Source organism: Struthio camelus, chromosome 12 (assembly GCF_040807025.1).
Source record: "Struthio camelus isolate bStrCam1 chromosome 12, bStrCam1.hap1, whole genome shotgun sequence".
In the NCBI taxonomy this organism is placed as follows: domain Eukaryota; kingdom Metazoa; phylum Chordata; class Aves; order Struthioniformes; family Struthionidae; genus Struthio; species Struthio camelus.
This window is the reverse complement of record NC_090953.1, coordinates 26,673,409-26,692,702: the sequence shown is the minus strand read 5'-3', so window position 1 is coordinate 26,692,702 and position 19,294 is coordinate 26,673,409. Positions and strand designations below refer to the sequence as shown.

The 19,294-nt window shown below is 57.3% G+C and overlaps 4 non-coding genes across 4 annotated transcripts; 2 read left to right on the top strand and 2 right to left on the bottom strand.

The window, feature by feature from the left end:
* Positions 1-3,968: 3,968 nt before the first annotated feature.
* On the bottom strand, positions 3,969-4,040 carry TRNAG-UCC (transfer RNA glycine (anticodon UCC)). The gene has a single exon. It is a non-coding gene; the product is annotated as a tRNA-Gly (tRNA).
* Positions 4,041-6,330: 2,290 nt separating this feature from the next.
* TRNAM-CAU (transfer RNA methionine (anticodon CAU)) lies at positions 6,331-6,402 on the top strand. Its single transcript has one exon. It is a non-coding gene; the product is annotated as a tRNA-Met (tRNA).
* A 7,385-nt stretch (positions 6,403-13,787) lies between these two features.
* TRNAS-AGA (transfer RNA serine (anticodon AGA)) lies at positions 13,788-13,869 on the top strand. Its single transcript has one exon. It is a non-coding gene; the product is annotated as a tRNA-Ser (tRNA).
* A 672-nt stretch (positions 13,870-14,541) lies between these two features.
* TRNAC-GCA (transfer RNA cysteine (anticodon GCA)) lies at positions 14,542-14,613 on the bottom strand. Its single transcript has one exon. It is a non-coding gene; the product is annotated as a tRNA-Cys (tRNA).
* Between the last annotated feature and the right edge of the window lie 4,681 nt (positions 14,614-19,294).

The window sequence follows — 19,294 nt, the reverse complement described above, 5'->3', positions numbered from 1 at the left end:
CCAGCGGATCGTCCCTAACCAAATAGCCAAGTGCATCCTCTGCCACCTTGAACGCAGCTTGAACTGTTTGTTTTGGCAATCTGGTACGACCAGCCTGTCCACCGGTGCTTGAAACCCACCGTAATGGGTCGTATTCCAAAAGTGGGTCAGCGTCCCTGTGCTGTGTTACTCGGAGGGCGTGGGAGCTTGTATGCGCGCAGTGTGTTGTTAAGAGGTGATTGCTGCGACTTCTGTTCAGCCCAATCTTTTTCTGCTGTGACAATCTGATCAGTTTCCATCCTTGCTGCTTCACCCAGAACTGCACCCGGACCTGGGGCAATAAGCAGTGGGCTAAGCAAATCTTTGCTGCCAGGCCCTCAAATCCAGCCTTAAGGTGAGATGTAACGCTTGTTGTGCATTTTAAGAAAACCAGCCGCAGGCCCCTCGGGGACATGCAGCTAGAACTGGATTTGGAGGGCACAGAGAAAGATGAGGAAAGAAAAGAAAGGCTGATCTGGTGGGGGTCTTGAAAGGGCTGGAGGCCTGAGCGCACTGAGTTCCCAGCTCCACCTCACAGAGCCAGGCCTCGCCATGCTGCCTCTGGCTCTGCTGCACTCTGAGCTCCTCGAGAAAGAGCTCGTGCTCGTCCGCTCTGCTGAGTCTCCTGCTGACGGCAGGACGGTTTGGGGGTTAGGAATTGCTGTAGGTAGGATGTGATTGCCACAAGGTAGAGCTGGAATGGGAAAAGGCAAACGCTTTGCATGCCGCTTGTCCTGGGGAAACGGGCAATTCTCTGTGCCTCACTCAACCCAGGAAACATGTGTCTTGGTCTCTGTGCTGCTTTTTTTCCTTTTTTCCTTCCTGCTCATTAAAGATGTTGTGCAGCATAGCTGGAGACTCGTGGTGGTGTTTCTTTCTCCGCCAGCCTCCGTTAGCCACCCGCTCTGCACAGGAAAGCATTCCCCCCTGTCCTGAGCTTACCTCTCTCTGCCAGAACCTGAGGAGGGAAAACCAAGGATGGAGAATCCACAACCTCTCTGGGCCACCTGTTCCAATGTTCAGCCAGCCTCACGCTAAAGAAGCATTTTCTCACGTTCAAGCTGAATTTCCCGTGTTCAGTTTGTGTGCGATGACTCTTGCCCTGTCAGTGGGCACCACCGAGAAGAGGGGCACCACTCCCTTGGTCTGTCTTCTTTCGACCCTCCCGTTGGATAGTTATACGCACTGGTAAGATGCCCCGTGAGCCTTCTCTTCTCCGGGCTCAACAGTCCCGACTCTCTCAGCCTCTCCTCATATGAGAGGTTCTCCAGGCCCCTAATCATCCTTGTGCCTCTTTGCTGGACTCGTGCCGGTAGGGCCCTCTCTTTCTTCCACTGCGGAGCCCAGAACTGGAGACCGCGCTCCAGATGTGGCCTCTGGAGCGCTGAGTAGAGGGGAAAGCACCACTTCCCTTGACCTGGTGGCAACACTCTTCCTCACGCAGCCCAGCCTACCGTGGGCCGCCTTTGCCACAAAGGCACGTTGCTGGCTTGTGGTCAGCTTGTAGGGTGCCAGGACCCCCAGGTCTTTTCTGCAAAGCTGCTTTCCAGCAGGTCGGCCCCCACCATGCCTGGGTGTTATTCCTCCCCGGGTGCCTGGGGTTATTCCTCGCCGGGTGCAGGGCGTTGCACTTTGCCTTGCTGAACTTCCTGCGGCTCCTGTCTGCCCGTTTCTCCAGCCTGCCGAGGTCCGTCTGAACGGCAGCACAACCCTGTGGCGTATCAGGTACTCCTCCCGGTTTTCTCTTATCAGCAAACTTGCTGAGGGTGCATTCGGTCCCATCATCCAGGTCATTAATGAACAAGTTGAGCAGTATTGGGCCCTGTATCGACCCCTGCGGGGTCAATACCAAGCCTTGGCCACACCAAGCCTTGTGTCCGTCTTTCTTTTGCCTTTTGTTTCCTCTTCCTGGCTGCTCCCTACTCTGGTGTGTGCACAGGACAGAGAAGCAGCAGCCACAGCCACAGTCAGCCAGCCCACACACCAGCTGCCTCTTCCCTTGCCCTCAGCAACAGGCTCTGCCAGCTCACTCTGCATGGACCCTTCCCTGGGAAACCTCCCAGCACCTCTGGCTTGCCATGACCCAGGCACGAGCTGTTCCCAGTTCCAGCCTCCACCAGTTCCTCTGCATTCCCCTCTGTCCCTAGCTTACCTCTCTCTGCTGGAAACCGGGGAGGGAAAACCTCCTCTCCCCCATCACAGCGAGTCCACCTGTAAGCATGGGGCACTGCCCGATTTGAGTGCAGCTCCCCAAACGGATACCAGCGCACCAAAACTAAGCCAACAGGCACAGAAAGACAGAAAACCAGGACAATCAAGTCCACAGGCAAAGGTGAGGTTTCTGTCTTTGTGGGCTTCCGAGAACAGGAGTGTGACTCTGTAAGTGGGTGATCAGGGCACCCTGATGTCTCTCAGGGTCAGCCTTGAGTCCCTCCTCGGAGAGCACGCAAGAGCTGCCTTCGGGGGCGGGGGTCTTCATTTCTTGTGCCCATGTACTCAGCAGGTCTTGCATGCGTGCTCAGGAAGCAGCAGCTTTTCACAGCCTGCCCTAATTTTCCCCGGGTAGGAGACAGCAGCAGTGTTACGAACTATGTGTTAGACATCCACATATTCCCATGGGTCTGAAAGCCCACCAGGCTGCCTGTTGTGCCAGAGGAGGACATGAACCCTTTGGCCGTTTGCCCGAGAACCTTTTTCCCACTGGTTGCTGTACTGCTGAGGAGAGGCAGGACTGGGAGGTGTAGGGGGCGGAGGGGCAGAGGGCATAAGGCAGTATGCCAGGGAGGGTGGCAATCGGTATTTCCAGCAGTCAGCAAATACACTAGGGAATGAAGTGGGGAAGATGGATTTGATGAGTCCTTGTGCTCCTTCTGCACTTCAGTATCCTGTCTGGCCTGGCGTCTCCCAAGAGCAATGTTTGTGCCAAGAAGAGCAGACAGGCAAAAACGCGTCCTTAGTGGTGAGCGTTAATGACACGGCAGCAAAAAGCGGACATTTTGTGCTCAGCTGAGCTGTGGAAGGGCACCTTCAGTGCCCTTGACAGGCAGGGTCAAGTTGCCCGTCTGAGCCTGAATCTCAGCTGGAGACCTGGCATTCCTTTGGGAATCAGACACTCCGGGCCTTGTCTCTTTTTTGCTAAGACAGGTGGTTACTTACAGGAGGCACTGGAGGCAAGAAGCACCGGGGCTGCTCAGGAGCAAACCAAGGCCTCGTACTTACAAGCATGCAGCCAAACACCAAGCCACATCCCGTGTCACTGTTCAGTCCCCCAGTTCATGCATTACTCTTCCCAAAGCTGTACCACCCACATCTCCCAGCAGGGACTGCTGCTCGAGTTACACCATCTTTGCAGTAGGTGGAGCTCTTCTGCGGACTCAGGGCTGTTGCCTCTGCCTTCCCTCTCGGGCCAGTCCGCACCTGGCAGCAAGTGAACAGGGCTCTTCAAAGTGTCCTTCCTCCCTCTGCAGGAGCCCCTGGGCATCTGCATGCCAGGTGCCCTTGCAGGGACTCCACTGGTGCCGTCATGTTTCTGGTTCCAGCAGTTAGGGGCTCTGTCAGCTCCCCAGGAGCTTGGTATCTCACGGGCACTTATTTCAGAGCAGAGCTGTTGTGTCCCGGAAGGCCTTCAGCACTTGAGGCAGCAACGAGCCCTTGCAGCAAAGGCGGCTGGCAGCATCCTGGGCTGCGTTAGGAAGAGCGTTGCCAGCAGGCTGAGGGAGGTGTGATCCTTCCCCTCTGCTCAGCACTGGTGAGAGCACATCTGGAGTGCTGTGTCCATTTCTGGGCTTCCCGGTACGAGAGAGACAAGGCCACACTGGAGTGAGCACAGCAAAAGGCCACAGAGAAGGTCAAGGTGCCTCACCCTGCCTGTGCATGCAGCCCTGCCTGGGCTCTTTTCTGGCAGGAGGTGGAAGGGCCTCTGCAGGCGCCTGGGAGAAGAAAAGCGTGCGTGCGTTGGCCGGGAATCGAACCCGGGTCAACTGCTTGGAAGGCAGCTATGCTCACCACTATACCACCAACGCATGCAGACCTATGCCCGCCTCCTGCTCGTCCCAGGCACTCTCTGACCCTCGCTGAGCTTTCAAGACTATCCCGGGAGTCTGAGAGGGGAGAAAGATGCAGCAGAAGGAAAAAGAATAGGAAGCAGCATTGCCCTGCCCCTGCCTCTTCTCCTGATGCTGCAAAAACTTGCAGAAGTTTCCACAAAGGACGCCTCCCTTCCCATCACAGAAGCACGTGCATCTCAGCTCTGGCCCCGTGGGAAAAACATGCCCCTGAGAAGAAAATCCATCCATCCCCAGAGGAGAGCATGTCTCTGTCAGGAAAGGTGTGAGCCTGTGTGGCTGGGAAAGGAGAGAGGGGGTTTGCACGCGCCCTGGCGACTCTGGGGGGAAGCTGAGGATGACTAGAGGGATGGAGGGTTCACCGGGCACGCTGTTCAGCTGGAGGGACTGTGGCTGTGAGGCTTTGTCCAGGGCTGGAGCCTGGTCGCTCCAGGCAGCCCAAAAGGGGACAGGTGCCCCATAGTTGGCAGGATTCGAACCTGCGCAGGGAAACCCCCATGCGTTTCACGTCCATCGCCTTCCCCACTCAGCCACAGCTTCCTGCCCCAAACCTCTCAGCAGCAGTGATCACGTGCCCTGTGCAATGTCGTCCGGCCTGCTGCGAGTTCCAGGGCCAGGCTGCACTAGGGGGATGGGGGGGGGGAGTTCTCCTTTGCACTCTTTGGACACACCACAGCTGGGCACGCACAGACCCACAGACGAGCGCATTCAGACGTGGACAGCAGGCAGGAACATGAGGGCTGCAATACACCCCAACAGAGGCACCACACCTGGGACTCCAGGGGAAGTGTCTCACTTACCTCCCAGTGCCTGCTGTGGAGTGAGGCGGACTGGACAGAAGGTGCCACCAGATGCCCAGCCCTGGGGAGGAAGCAGAGCTGGGGAAATCCTGGACAAAGACATTCTGGGGTAATTATACTCCTTACAGTCGTATTTCCCTGCTGCTATGCAGGAACAGGCATCCACAGTGATATTTTTCCTTCCCCTTGCGTCAGCCTGAGAGGAAGCAGTGCCCAGCTCTGCGCTCCTCTGGTTCCTGCACATGCAGGAGGCCTGGGTTTCCTTCCCACCCAGGAAGACTATGGGCTCCGTGGGGAGGGGGCGCACCTCTGGGCCCCAGGCCAGAGAGCCTGGACACCGTGTTGAACACAGCTGTGGGGACACCGCGTTGGACACAGCTGCCAGTCAGCTCACCAGCAAGGCCAAGGAGCCCTGACACGCCTGCACGGCAGGTGGGCCTGGAAGGCACATCTGAAGCAGAGCTTTGTCAAGGCAGAGAAGTCCAGGGCCCTGGGAAAGAGGGCACTGCCAGGAAAGCACCTGGGAATCGTTGCTCTAGCCTGCACCAGTTCCTTCCTAACATCACTTAACTCCTGCCTTCCTCTGCCCTCCCTGCTCCTACTTCCTCCAGCACTGGTTTGCACTAAAGCACCGCAGCTGCTGTCTTTGGTGAGCACAGGGCAGTTTGCAAGAGACAGAGCCAGTCCCTGAGTCCTTCCAGGTGATGGGGCTTTCCCCCTTGGCAGGGTGCCCTGCCACAACTCAGTCATGTGGGGCAGCAAGGGGCCAGCAGGGTTGACTTGGTTTGGGGCTTCCTCCTTCCCTTGCTGCGGACTGAAATGGAGGTGCCCAAAACGTCCTTGGGATGGCAGCAAGAGAGCATCCATTGGGCTCAGGGGTCACTCTAGCGCAGCTCTTCAGGCTTGGCCTGGGCAGCGGCTCTGAGGAAGTGTGTCAGCAGCAGGTCACCAGCAGAGGTGGAACCTGCCTCTCCAGGGCAGAAAGCCACCGGGGGCTCCCAGGGCTCACCAAGCCTGCACAAGGAAAGCACTGTGTGCAGGAGAGGCACGTGACTCCAGGTGGAGGGGAGCCTTTTCCTGGCTAGGAGAGCATCAGACACTCATCCACTCGTTGGGAAGCAAGCGCTCCCAGCACAATGCAGGCAGGCAGGCTGCCCCCTGGCTCTGGGGTTTCTGTCCTCCCCTGCAGAGGCAGCTCAGTTGGGCAAATACAAACTCCCCGCTTTCCCCTGGGTCTGTGCCAGGCAGGAGATGGTGTCATAAGGGCAAACCAAGGCGGCTTCAGCCCGGGCCCACGGCCTTGGGGCTTCCCGGGGGAGACTTTTTTCCTCTGTGGGACCAGGCCCAGGCAGGAGGAATGGCAACCCCCCGAGCCCAAGAGCTGGCACGGTCAGTGCCTGGGAGTGGCAGGGAGGGCCCTGCCATCTCCCCACAAAGCTGCTGGGGGGAGCAGAGTGGCGCAGCGGAAGCGTGCTGGGCCCATAACCCAGAGGTCGATGGATCGAAACCATCCTCTGCTATGGCCCTTTTGCCCCACCCCGCTCCCTGAGAGGTGGGGCCTCTCACTTTGGGCACGTGCACCAGCACTCCCCGCAGTGCTGCGCTCCAGGTCTCTGGCCAGGGCTGGTTGGTGGCTGTGCCACTCCTCAGCCCCTTGTCTGTGCTCCTCCTGCGTTCTCCTTTGCTTTCTCAGCATCTTCTCCCACCTTCTCCTTTGCTTTCTTAGCATCCAGGCCTCCAAAAGTGCCCCCGAGGGGCAGAGACTGCTGTGGTTCACAGGCAGTGGACCACAGAGAGGTCCCCCCACAAGAGTGTGGGTGTCCTGGGCACAAAGCTGTTTCTCCCTTCCCTTCAGGGAGCTAAATCCACAGCTTCCTGATGGCAGGACCCTGCCCTTGCCTTTGTTGAACTTCAGGAGGTTCCTCTCCGCCCAGCTCTCCAGCCTGTCCTGGTCCCTCGGAACGGCAGCACTGCCTTCTGGTGTGTCAGCCACTCCCCCACAGTTTAGTATCCTCAGCAAACTTGCTGCGGGTGCACTCTGTGCCTTCGTCCAGGTCATCGATGAATACGTTGAACAGGACTGGACCCAGGACTGACCCCTGCGGGACAGCGTGAGCTACAGGCCTCTGTGCCACTGACCACAACCCTCTGAGCTCGGCCATCCAGCCAGTCCTCAGGCCACCTCACTGTCCACTCATCCAATCCACACTTGCTGAGTTTACCTATGAGAAAGTGATGGGAGACAGTGTCAGAAGCCTTGCTGAAGTGCAGGGAGACAGCGTCCATGGGGATGCTCTGCCCTCATCTACCCAGCCAGTCAGGCCATCAGAGAAGGTCAAGCATGATTTCCCTTTGGTGAACCCGTGCTGACTACTCCTGATCACCTCCTTGTCCTCCACATGCTCAGTGAGGACCTCCAGGATGTAGTTGAAGAAGCCCTTCTGGTTGTCCTTGGCATCCCTTGCCAGATTTCATTCCAACTGGGCCTTAGCCTTCCTCGTCGCATCCCTGCACACTCTGACAACGTCCCTGTATTCCTCCCAAGTGGCCTGTCCCCTTTTCCACATTCTGTAGACTTCCTTCTTCTGTTGGAGTTCTGCCAGGAGCTCCTTGCTCATCCATGCAGGTCTCCTGCCCACTTTGCTGGACTTCCTACTCAAGAGGGATGCACCCGTCTTGAGCCTGGAGGAAACGATGCTTGAATATTAACCGGCTCTCCTGGACCCCTCTTCCTGCTAGGGCCCTACCCCATGAGATTCCCCTGAGGAGGTCCCTGAAGAGGCCAAAGTTAGCTCTCCTGAAGTCCAGGGTTGTGATCTGACTTATATTACTTATTGCCCTGCTTCCTCCTCGTAGGAGCCTGAACTCCACTACAGCCAAGGCTGCCCCCAGCCTTCACAGATCCAACCAGGCCTCCTTTGTTTGTTAGCACAAGGTCAAGCAGCACACCTCTCCTTGTTGGCGTCTCCACCACCTGTGTCAAGAAGTTATCATCAGTGCTCTGCAGGACCCTCCTCGACTGTTTGTGCCTAGCTGTGCTCTCTTCCCAGCAGATGTCAGGGTGGTTGAAGTCTCCCGGGAGAACCAGGGCCTCTGATCGTGAGGTTACTTCCAGCTGTCTGTAGAAGGCCCCATTGACTACTTCTTCCTGATCAGGTGGCCTGTAGTAAACCCCCACAACAGTGTCACCCATGTTAGCCTGCCCTTTAATCCTTACCCATAAGCTCTCAGCTTGCTCTTCATCCACCCCGAGGCAGAGCTCCAGACATTCTAGTTGCTCCCTCACATAAAGAGTAACTCCACAGCACCTCGCCTTCCTAGCCTGTCTTTCCTAAAAAGTGCATAGCCATCCATGACAGCATTCCAGTCACGTGAGCTATCGCACCACGTCTCTGTAACTGCAACGAGATCCTGGCCCTGCAACCGCACACAGATCTCTAATTCTTCCTGCTGATTCCCCATGCCGCGTGCATTGGTGTACAGGCATTTCAGAGAGCCAAATGGGGCATGCAGGCTTCTCAGGAGAGGTGCAAGAGGATGCTCCATAGCCATGTCCCGCGCTGTGCCCCTGGCTGCATGCACCCGCTGGAGGCATCCTGACGTGAGCAGTGTTTTACTGACTATCCTGTCTCTATAACACTCCCCTTCCCCCATCTTGCCTAGTTTAAAGCCCTCCTTGCCAGGCTGGTCAACCTGTTGGCAAAGACACGCATGCCCCACTTGGTGAGGTGGATCCCAGCTCTCTCCATCAGCTCTCTCCATCAGATCTTCAAACAGGGTCCCACGGTCATAGAAACCAAAACCCTGCTGCCAACACCAGCGGTGCAGCCAGTTAACTCAGTGAGCATTGAAGCCGTGTGGAGCAGGTGCCCAGAGAAGTTTGGACTCTCCTTCCGTGGAGAGCAAATTCAAAATGTGTCAGGGCCAGGCACTGAGCGACCGGCTCCAGCTTTGGCACTAGTCCTGCTTTGAGCGGGCAGTTGAATTAGAGGCCTCCAGAGATCCCTTCCAGTCTGTCTCGTTCCACGAATTCCCAGCTCCCAGAGAGCGCTGCACTCTCCTCCCTCCTCTGCACCACGGCAGCAAGTGAGCCTCTTCCCCACAGGAACTGGAGCTCAGTCGTTGCTCAGCGCTTGGCTCATGTCCTGTCCTTTCTCTTTGACTCCCCAGCCCCTTCCCCCCCCACACACACTCCTTCAGACTGCCACAGCCTCCCTCCGGGGGTTACTGTGGTAGAGCCCTCCCTACGCAGCCCTCCAGTCCCCAACCAAGGCAGAAGGAAGCCCTCTTGCTTCCCCAGGAACTGGCCATGGGGCGGCATTGCGGGCAAAGTCTTTGGCTTCTCAGTTCATCAGCCTTCAAAGCGCGTGGGTGTGACGCGCCACTAGAGGGGTGTCTGGGATTCTTTCGGATTCCCGAGTTAGCTGCGCTGAACCGGGGAGATTGTCATTTGTCAAGGGTGAGAATTTATTAGAGATGGGAGGTTATAACAAAGCTAAAAGTGCAGTGTAGTATAGCGAGAAATATAACAGAACTGAAAGTACATATACTTATCAGAGCTGTACGGTTAAATCACGGGTGCACGGTGGTACGGTGACCGCTCTCGCCCCTCACGGGCCACCCCTCCGGTACAGTTTTCCCCGGATTCTCCTCACCACGCTGTTGACATTAGGGGCATCCCCACTGACGGGTGGGTCCTCGGGTCTGCAGGCCAGCGGACCATGGGTCCAAGTCCGCAACAAACCCATGGGGCTTCCTCTCTTTTACACCCAGTCGAAACAACGCCAGCCCACAGGTATACAAAAGCTGTATGGCTCTAGTCAATAGCAGAGTGCATACCAACAGGTAACCTCGTGCCCAGCCCAGCCCTCGTACCCAGCATGGGTAGCAATTGTTGGTAACGGTACGCCCAGTAACAGGTCGTTCTGTGGGGGATGGCTCCACAGCCCCTAGATGTTTGTGGTGTGGGTCTGCGGTGTCACTTCTCCTTCATGTGGTCTTGTCAATCATGGGGTGGTTAGAGGGTGTGCCCCCAGGGTGCAGCAACCCCACAGCCATGGTGCACCTGGGGTTCGCTAACTCCTGGGGAGCACCCCAGAGCAAACCCCTCTTCTATGGGCTACACCATCCGGAGTCCCACACTTGCCTGTGTGGCGCCTGCCGGTGGGAAAGACATGCGTACTCTTGCCATGACTCAGGAGCACCGTGACAGCATGTTGGCTTGTCCAGAGCAAGAATACAGAGCTCAGGTGTGCTGAAATCAAATCACAGCTCCAAGTCACACTTTTCTCTCCATTCCCAGGGAGAGAAAGACACCTATATTCTCCAAGGGCAGAGCTGGATTTTTCTGAGTCACTGCGCTGAGTTTCTGGGTTCTTGGAGAGCAGTGGGAGGGTGGCCTTGGGAGACTGTTCAATGAGACCACGGGGCTATGCTGGGCCCTCTTTCTGCCTGCTCCTGGCACTGCTGAGCAGAGAGAGGGACCCCCTCTGTCACAGCCCTGAGGGCACTGATAGGCTTCAGTGCCCTGACCAGCCTCAGCTCGGACCTCCCCCCCCCACCACCATGCACCCTCTTCCTGTGGGCCCAGGAGCCCCATTTAAGCTCAGCCCTAGGCCTTTCCTCTGGCTGCGCTATGTTGTGGGAGTACTAGTCTCTGGCTCTGTCACGGCCATGTCCCTGCCTAGCCATGGACCCCATTGATCTGGACACTGACCCGCGGTCTGACGTCCCAGCCTGACCTCAGACCTGCCTTTTCACCATGGACCTGCCTGGTGATCACTGGACTGCGTCTGACCCTCACCACCCTTGCCAGACCCGATTCTGACCCTGACCCTGAGCTGCAGATTTACTTCCCAGCTTGACCTCGGACCTGCCTCATCACCAGGTGAACTTCCCTGGTGATCTGTACTCTTTGCTGAGCCTCGCTAGCATCTCCAGGCCTGCCCTGTTTGCCTGGCTTGGTGGCGGTGGGAAGGGACCCTGGCAGGCAAGGTCCTTGCCCAGCCAGTCGTGTTATCGCACCCGGCTCCCCATCCCTTAGGGATCAGCCGGCGCTTGCTGCTCCCGGACACTCAGGCTCCTCCTCTAAGAGGCTGGAGCAGCACGGGGTCTGAATGGTGAAAAGCTTTTAAAGAAGCTCTGAAGGTGCCCCTCTCTTTCCACCTTGGTTTTGTCTGCAGTACAGGAAAACAGTGACAGATACCGCACAAAAAGCCACTTCTTGGAAGCTGTTCCCCTCCATTTCTTGGTTCTGCAGAGTGGCCTGCAGTGCTCCAGCTGTTGTAAATTCAGCTGCAGAGAGCCTAACGGAGCTGGCCCCTGACCTGCCACCATGGTGCCTGTGTCAAGGGGTCCGGTGGCCTCCCACTTGCATAACCAGGGGGGCACCCAGACCCACATCCTGAGGCAGCAGGAGGTCAGTAAGCCCGCAGTTTCCTGTCGGCTTGCGGAGATGTTTGAGGCTAGCAGAGCATATTTTGTGCATGCGCAAGTCAGGGCTTGTCTGAAAGCGTGGCTCACTCGCTTGCTCACCCAGCGCACGGTGTTTGGCCCTGCAGAAAAGCCAGCTGGACAGGAAAGCGCCCTGCAGAGGCGAAAGCCGCTCTGTTTCTGGCCATGTCCTCTCTCTGCTTCCCTCGTGCTTTCTCCGGTGCTTATGTGGGCCCATGATGAGTGCAGCTTCACGGAGCTGCACCGGGAGAAAGTAACTCCCCACGTAAATCAATGGTTCCCAACCAGCATCACCCTCTACACCAGCTCCCTGTCAGGAGAGTGTCAGAGCCAGCGTGAGGGACAAGGTGGGATTGGGACAGAGGGGCATGTGGCCATCCCTTTCAGCAGCAGCTACTTGTGGGACTGGCACAGCCGTAGCATGGCCTTATCCCGTAATAGCAGGGCTCACCGTTTCAGGAGTCGCTAGTGATAATCGCTCTCGTTGAGCCAAGCTTGCCTGTACAGTCTCTGCAAGCGTGTGCGTGTGTGTGTGCGCGCGCGCATGGGTGGGCGGGGGCAGGAGGTGGGGAGGGGGCCTTGGCAGTGTTCCTTTACAGTGCAAGAAGGGAGATGTGCCCACAGGCTCCATTTGCACCCCAAGCTGTGTGGGGAGGGGATGGCCACACAGGAAAACCCAGAGCCAGGCGGGGGGTGGGGGCACATGAGAGATCCACCCCGTTCCCAGGGTTCCCCCATTCCCGTTCATTCCCCCAGGGAAAGAACGCTCGCTGTCCCTGTCTTCTGGTGGCCCTCAAGACCGTGGAAGCAGATTTGGCATGCATGGTATGGGCAAAACAGCAGGTTTAGCTTGTGGTCCACAGGTTTAGGCTGTGTTGATCAAGCACAGGGCTGCCTGGCAGGTCACCCCAGACAGCGCTGATCACATGCTCTGCAAACCTCATTATCCCTTTTATCATTTCCAGACCTTTCCTTCTGCTGGCCTTTGCCCTCCCTTTCCAACCCCAGGCTCCTCCCAGATAAAATACCTCTAATTGCTTTTCCCACAGTGGCCCCAGTTGTGCGGCATCTGTACCCAACACTGGTATTCCCGGCACCGTTACCTAGGAAATCTGGCCTTTACACGGGATGACTGGTATGGTTACTTTTGGAATTGAAGGAGAGCTGGTGTCTGCTCCACACTGAGCACAAGCATCCACTCTATCCCTCTTTCACAGCCCATTGGGTCGAGCTCCCCCACGGATGCCACTGATGCCACCAGTCCCGCTTTCATTTTTCTCCACCAAAGTGTCCCCATGCTTTTTAAAGTGATCTGCCAAAGCTTAGCCCCACCTCGACCCCCTGCAAATGCTTGCAGCCTAAGGGGAACGAACATTTTTCCTGGTACGGGGTTAAAACAAAACAAAACACTCATTTTCACAAACACAAAGGAGCCCCTGTGGGAGAAGCTAGTTTGCGCTAGCACTGCCAGCCTTGCATGACGTTGCTCCCCCAAAACATGCCCAACATTAACCCTCCCCACGCAAGTGGGGGACCAGGGAGGCCACCGGACCCCTTGACACAGGCACCATGGTGGCAGGTCAGGGGCCAGCTCCCTTAGGCTCTCCGCCTGATGCTCTCTTGCCTGCAGATGCTGGAGCCCTGATGCTCCTCTTGCAGGGAGGCTGCAACAAGGGGAGTGGCTCCCCTCAGGGGATGAGAGCTTGCTGGAGAAAGCTGAGCTGTGTTCCAGCAGGAACTTCCCTGAAGGAGGTGGAAGGGCCTCTGCAGGCACCTGGAAGAAGAACGTTTTGTCCGTGTTGTCTGGGAACAAAACCTGTCCTGCACTGCTTGGAAGGCAGCTACGCTCACCATTGCACCACCAGCACATGCGGACCCAGGCGTGCCTCCTGCTCCCCACAGCTCATGAACTGGCTCTGCCTCCTCCTTCCAGCCCCCCTGCACACACATTTCCTCCTCTCACAGTCTCTCCAGGCTCTTCCTCATCACCTCAAAACCCTCACACCTGGGGTGGGGGGGGAGGCCGCAGCTGGGCCATGGCTTCCTTGCAGTCTTTCCCCTTCCACTCCTACTCCTGGGCTCTCTGCTTTCTCTTCCTTCTTATACACCTGACACATTTCCTCTCCACCATCACTGGATGCCTCACACTGCTCCCTTCCTTTTCTCCCCTCCCGCCATGGGGATGCCGGAGGGAGAGTGAAACCATCCTCCAGCATCAGCATATCCCAGAGGCCAGCCTGACAACCAGGCACTGGGAGCTGCAGCCATCGCCCTGGCACCATGTCTCTCAAGGCCTCTCCAGCACTGGCTGCAGGGGCCTCTGGTGCCTGACTGCGTGGTGTCCACAGAGTGGAAAGGACATGCCCCAGCACAGCCTGGCCCTCAAACTCCCCGGGAGCCAGGTGCCACAGCACAGGGCACCCGCTCACTGCTGCAGAGCAGTTTGGGGCAGGTAGTTGTGGCCGAGTGGTGAAGGCGATGGACTAGAAATCCATTGGGGTTTCCCCGCGCAGGTTCGAATCCTGCCAACTACGGGGCGCCATCTCCTTTTGGGCTGCCTGGAAAGGCCACGCTCCAGACCAGCCCTGCGGGTACGGAGGGTCCCTCCAGCTGTGCAGCTGCACAGCAGCACAGCAGCATGTCAAGCCCGGTCACACAGCAAAACACCCACCCTCCCTCTACGGCTCTGCTCGCTCTCCCCCCACCCCCCCCCCCAACTTCCTGCAGTCCTGGCAGGCACAACACACCTTTCCCAGGTGCGAAAGGATGAGATGACAAAGGGTGCGTTTAGCCTGTTTAGCCTTTAAGCTCCACTTTATGGGAAAAAAGCCGGTGGAAGCCAGACTCAGCGTTAACCGGTGACATTGGGAGACCTTCCCTCTTGTGTCACAGACCCTGACCTGTGTGCTAGACAAGGGCAGGAGGTTTCCCGGTGGGTTTCTCTCAGCTCATGCCCTCCAGCTCCCGACAGAGCAGTGGCAACACAGCCCCTGGGAAGGAAGAGGGGCTGCTCTTGCCCTCCCTGGGAGGTGCAGCACCTTAAGGAAAGGGGAAACCCCAAGGGTGTCATGAGGCGAGAGCCCAGAGAACGAGAAGCCGAGACAGGTCCATGCTGGGCTGTCTGTCCCCCACAGCCTTCCCACTGAGGGATGGGGAAGCAGGCCGCCAAGGCACAGGAGAAGCTCCAGGAAGAAAAGCAGCAGTGGAGGGGGCACCTGGAGTTGAACCAGGGACCTCTTGATCTGCAGTCAAATGCTCTCCCACTGAGCTACACCCCCTGCATCATGCACACCACTGCTGGACTCCCCATGCTCACGTCTGCACGCCCAGCCTTGTCCCTCTTGCTTTTGCTTTTTGCCTCCTCTTCCTGGCTGCTCCCCGCTCTGGCGTGTGCATGGGACAGGCAGCCAGCAGCCACAGCCACAAACAGCTGGCCCACACACCAGCTACCTCTTCCTTCGCCCTCACCAACAGGCTCTACCACCTCAGCCTGCACGCAAGCCACGGCTTCCCTGCTGGGAGCTGCGAGCAAGCACAGCCCAGGCAAGGGCAGGGCCCTTGGCAACCAGGCCCCGTCCCACAGTCTCCAAACAGGCTCCACAGTTCCTGGCTTTGCTGTAGCTTTGCCATATTCCTGGCCGGCCCTGCGAGCCCCTGTAGCAAATGCAGGCTGGGCCCTGTTCTCCCAGCCATCGCTGGCTCAAGGCCTCTGACCCTCCTGCATGTCTGCCCTGTGAGCCCTTGTCCCCCTCCTCCTCAGTGCAGCGGGAAGTGACGCTGTGGTAGAGACAACCCACCCGCTCATGATGAGAAGTGGACAAAATCTTCTGTAGCAGCCCAAGGAGGTTTCCAGGTCACAGACTCCCTTTCCTCATGGGGAAGTCCAGCTCCCCAGCCTCTGCCACGAGGGCAACATGCTGGGACTCAGGTAACCCCTGGGGGCTTGTGGAGGGAGTCAGGGATGACTGCTTAGCACAGGAGGTGAAAACAGGGACAGGCGAGAAAGCACAAATAGAGCCTCACTGTCCAGGCATACCGCAATGGTGGTAGGAAAGGCAAAGCTTGGCCGGCGTTGGAACTGGCAGGGCACATCAAGGACATAAAGAAGAGCTTTTACCGCTGCAAATGCTGTTGCTACCGCTGTTCACCTTGAGCCTAGCAAGGCCTTTGTCAAGGCCTTGTCTCTCACAGCATCCTTCGAGCCAGACCGGTGAGTTACGGCCTGGAGCCTGACGACGCTAATGTGAGGGGAAAATGGGGTGGACCGTTGGGCTCAAAGGCCTTTACTCAGTGGGAAAAAGGGCCATCTGGCGACTGCTTCCTAGTGGCCTCCCTCAGGGATCAGTCCAGATGCCAAAAAGCTTTAGGCTTTTTATGGGCGACCTGGACAGTGGGACAGAGGGGCCTTTCAGCAGGTTTGTACAGCAGGCCAGACTGGGTTCTGTTCCCTCAGGACAAGTGCAATGGCAACAACCTGGAGAGAGCTAGTGGCAGAGGAAGAGGCTGAGGGTCAGGCCTGCAGCACAGGCCATATGAGGAAGGTTGAAGGCATTGTTTTTGTGGCGCCTGGAGGGGAGAAGGCAAGGAGGGGAGGAGGGGATCACACTGCCGTCTCCCACCAGCTACAGCGGGTTATGGAAAAGGCAGAGCCAAGCTCTCCTCAGAGGTGCACAGCAAAACAGCAAGGGGCACAGTTCCAGGTGCAACCAGGGAGATGTCAACTGTCTCTTTGGAAGAACAAGTCACAGGGAGCACGGCACAGCCCTGGAAGAGGCTGCCCATGGGAGAGTGGCGTCTCCCTTCATTGCAGCGTTCAGAAGCTGGCCGGGCAAGGCCCTGAGCCTCCTGATGTCGCTGGGAAGTTTGGCCTGATTGGAACGGGGCGTTGGCCCAGAGGGCCGCCAGAGATCCCTTGCAACCTGAAACAGTTTGGGCTGCACTGAGTCATGCAGGCCCTGGACCAGCAGCAGAAAGGCAACAGCTTTAAAGGCAGGAGCAGGAGATTGCATAGTGGCACCAGTTGTTTCAGGAAACGTCCCTCAGGAAGGAGGCAGTTGTGGAGGAGCGAGGCCAAAAACCCTGGTATCGCTGGCACGCCTGAAGCCAGGACACCGTCTCCACCCAAGTCAGCAGCACACCGACGCACGTTTCCCTGGAGTTTGGGGGTTTTCCCCGCTCTTCCACGTTACGAGGGCTCCCATGTGTTCCAGGAGGCTGAGTCAAAGCCTATTTGGAATTAAAATGCCTTGAGTGGGCCACTCCATCCACGGCCCAGGAAAAACATCTGTGAGCTTTTGCCTCACTGCTCTGACCCACTCCTAAAAAAGCAGGCCATCCAGGCTTTTGGCCCTGGGATGAACTTGCTAAGGAAAACGGGTCAATTTGGGTGTGGAGTCCCTTTCAGGGAAGGGCACAGGAACCTCTTTGGTCACTGTCCCACGCCTCGGTTCTGCACTCCCCAGTCAGAGCCCCGGGCTGGCAAAGCATGAAGCCCCCGTCAAGTTCTCTAAGGACATACCCATGGAGATCCCCAGGAGTGACTGTCTGCCCTTCCTCCCTTGCAGGGACCTGCCTTGCTCTCTGCCCTCCTCTTCCTCGTCCAGAACCTGCTATCGTTCCCTGGGCCCTAGGCAGTGGAATCTGGCTCTGGTGTGGCCTGACTAGCGCCAGCAATGTCCTCAACTCTGAATACTGGGAATGTTCCCCAAGTTTCCCTGGGGAACGAGGTCAGCCACGCCCCACTTCTCCTCTTCCTGTGGGCTGGATTGCTGTCATGGTGGTGACACAACTTTGATACGCGGGCTGCCTCAGCTTGGCAGGTGAATGGAAATGTTTAGGGACTTTACCTCTTTCCCGTTTCAAGGGGGTAGTTGTGCGCAGTTGGGAAGGCGAGGGTTCTTTCAGGCAGAAGGGGGAGATCTGTGTTCAGCTGCAGGGATGCCTGCACACAAGAATCTGCGCCTCCAGCGGATCGTCCCTAACCAAATAGCCAAGTGCATCCTCTGCCACCTTGAACGCAGCTTGAACTGTTTGTTTTGGCAATCTGGTACGACCAGCCTGTCCACCGGTGCTTGAAACCCACCGTAATGGGTCGTATTCCAAAAGTGGGTCAGCGTCCCTGTGCTGTGTTACTCGGAGGGCGTGGGAGCTTGTATGCGCGCAGTGTGTTGTTAAGAGGTGATTGCTGCGACTTCTGTTCAGCCCAATCTTTTTCTGCTGTGACAATCTGATCAGTTTCCATCCTTGCTGCTTCACCCAGAACTGCACCCGGACCTGGGGCAATAAGCAGTGGGCTAAGCAAATCTTTGCTGCCAGGCCCTCAAATCCAGCCTTAAGGTGAGATGTAACGCTTGTTGTGCATTTTAAGAAAACCAGCCGCAGGCCCCTCGGGGACATGCAGCTAGAACTGGATTTGGAGGGCACAGAGAAAGATGAGGAAAGAAAAGAAAGGCTGATCTGGTGGGGGTCTTGAAAGGGCTGGAGGCCTGAGCGCACTGAGTTCCCAGCTCCACCTCACAGAGCCAGGCCTCGCCATGCTGCCTCTGGCTCTGCTGCACTCTGAGCTCCTCGAGAAAGAGCTCGTGCTCGTCCGCTCTGCTGAGTCTCCTGCTGACGGCAGGACGGTTTGGGGGTTAGGAATTGCTGTAGGTAGGATGTGATTGCCACAAGGTAGAGCTGGAATGGGAAAAGGCAAACGCTTTGCATGCCGCTTGTCCTGGGGAAACGGGCAATTCTCTGTGCCTCACTCAACCCAGGAAACATGTGTCTTGGTCTCTGTGCTGCTTTTTTTCCTTTTTTCCTTCCTGCTCATTAAAGATGTTGTGCAGCATAGCTGGAGACTCGTGGTGGTGTTTCTTTCTCCGCCAGCCTCCGTTAGCCACCCGCTCTGCACAGGAAAGCATTCCCCCCTGTCCTGAGCTTACCTCTCTCTGCCAGAACCTGAGGAGGGAAAACCAAGGATGGAGAATCCACAACCTCTCTGGGCCACCTGTTCCAATGTTCAGCCAGCCTCACGCTAAAGAAGCATTTTCTCACGTTCAAGCTGAATTTCCCGTGTTCAGTTTGTGTGCGATGACTCTTGCCCTGTCAGTGGGCACCACCGAGAAGAGGGGCACCACTCCCTTGGTCTGTCTTCGTTCGACCCTCCCGTTGGATAGTTATACGCACTGGTAAGATGCCCCGTGAGCCTTCTCTTCTCCGGGCTCAACAGTCCCGACTCTCTCAGCCTCTCCTCATATGAGAGGTTCTCCAGGCCCCTAATCATCCTTGTGCCTCTTTGCTGGACTCGTGCCGGTAGGGCCCTCTCTTTCTTCCACTGCGGAGCCCAGAACTGGAGACCGCGCTCCAGATGTGGCCTCTGGAGCGCTGAGTAGAGGGGAAAGCACCACTTCCCTTGACCTGGTGGCAACACTCTTCCTCACGCAGCCCAGCCTACCGTGGGCCGCCTTTGCCACAAAGGCACGTTGCTGGCTTGTGGTCAGCTTGTAGGGTGCCAGGACCCCCAGGTCTTTTCTGCAAAGCTGCTTTCCAGCAGGTCGGCCCCCACCATGCCTGGGTGTTATTCCTCCCCGGGTGCCTGGGGTTATTCCTCGCCGGGTGCAGGGCGTTGCACTTTGCCTTGCTGAACTTCCTGCGGCTCCTGTCTGCCCGTTTCTCCAGCCTGCCGAGGTCCGTCTGAACGGCAGCACAACCCTGTGGCGTATCAGGTACTCCTCCCGGTTTTCTCTTATCAGCAAACTTGCTGAGGGTGCATTCGGTCCCATCATCCAGGTCATTAATGAACAAGTTGAGCAGTATTGGGCCCTGTATCGACCCCTGCGGGGTCAATACCAAGCCTTGGCCACACCAAGCCTTGTGTCCGTCTTTCTTTTGCCTTTTGTTTCCTCTTCCTGGCTGCTCCCTACTCTGGTGTGTGCACAGGACAGAGAAGCAGCAGCCACAGCCACAGTCAGCCAGCCC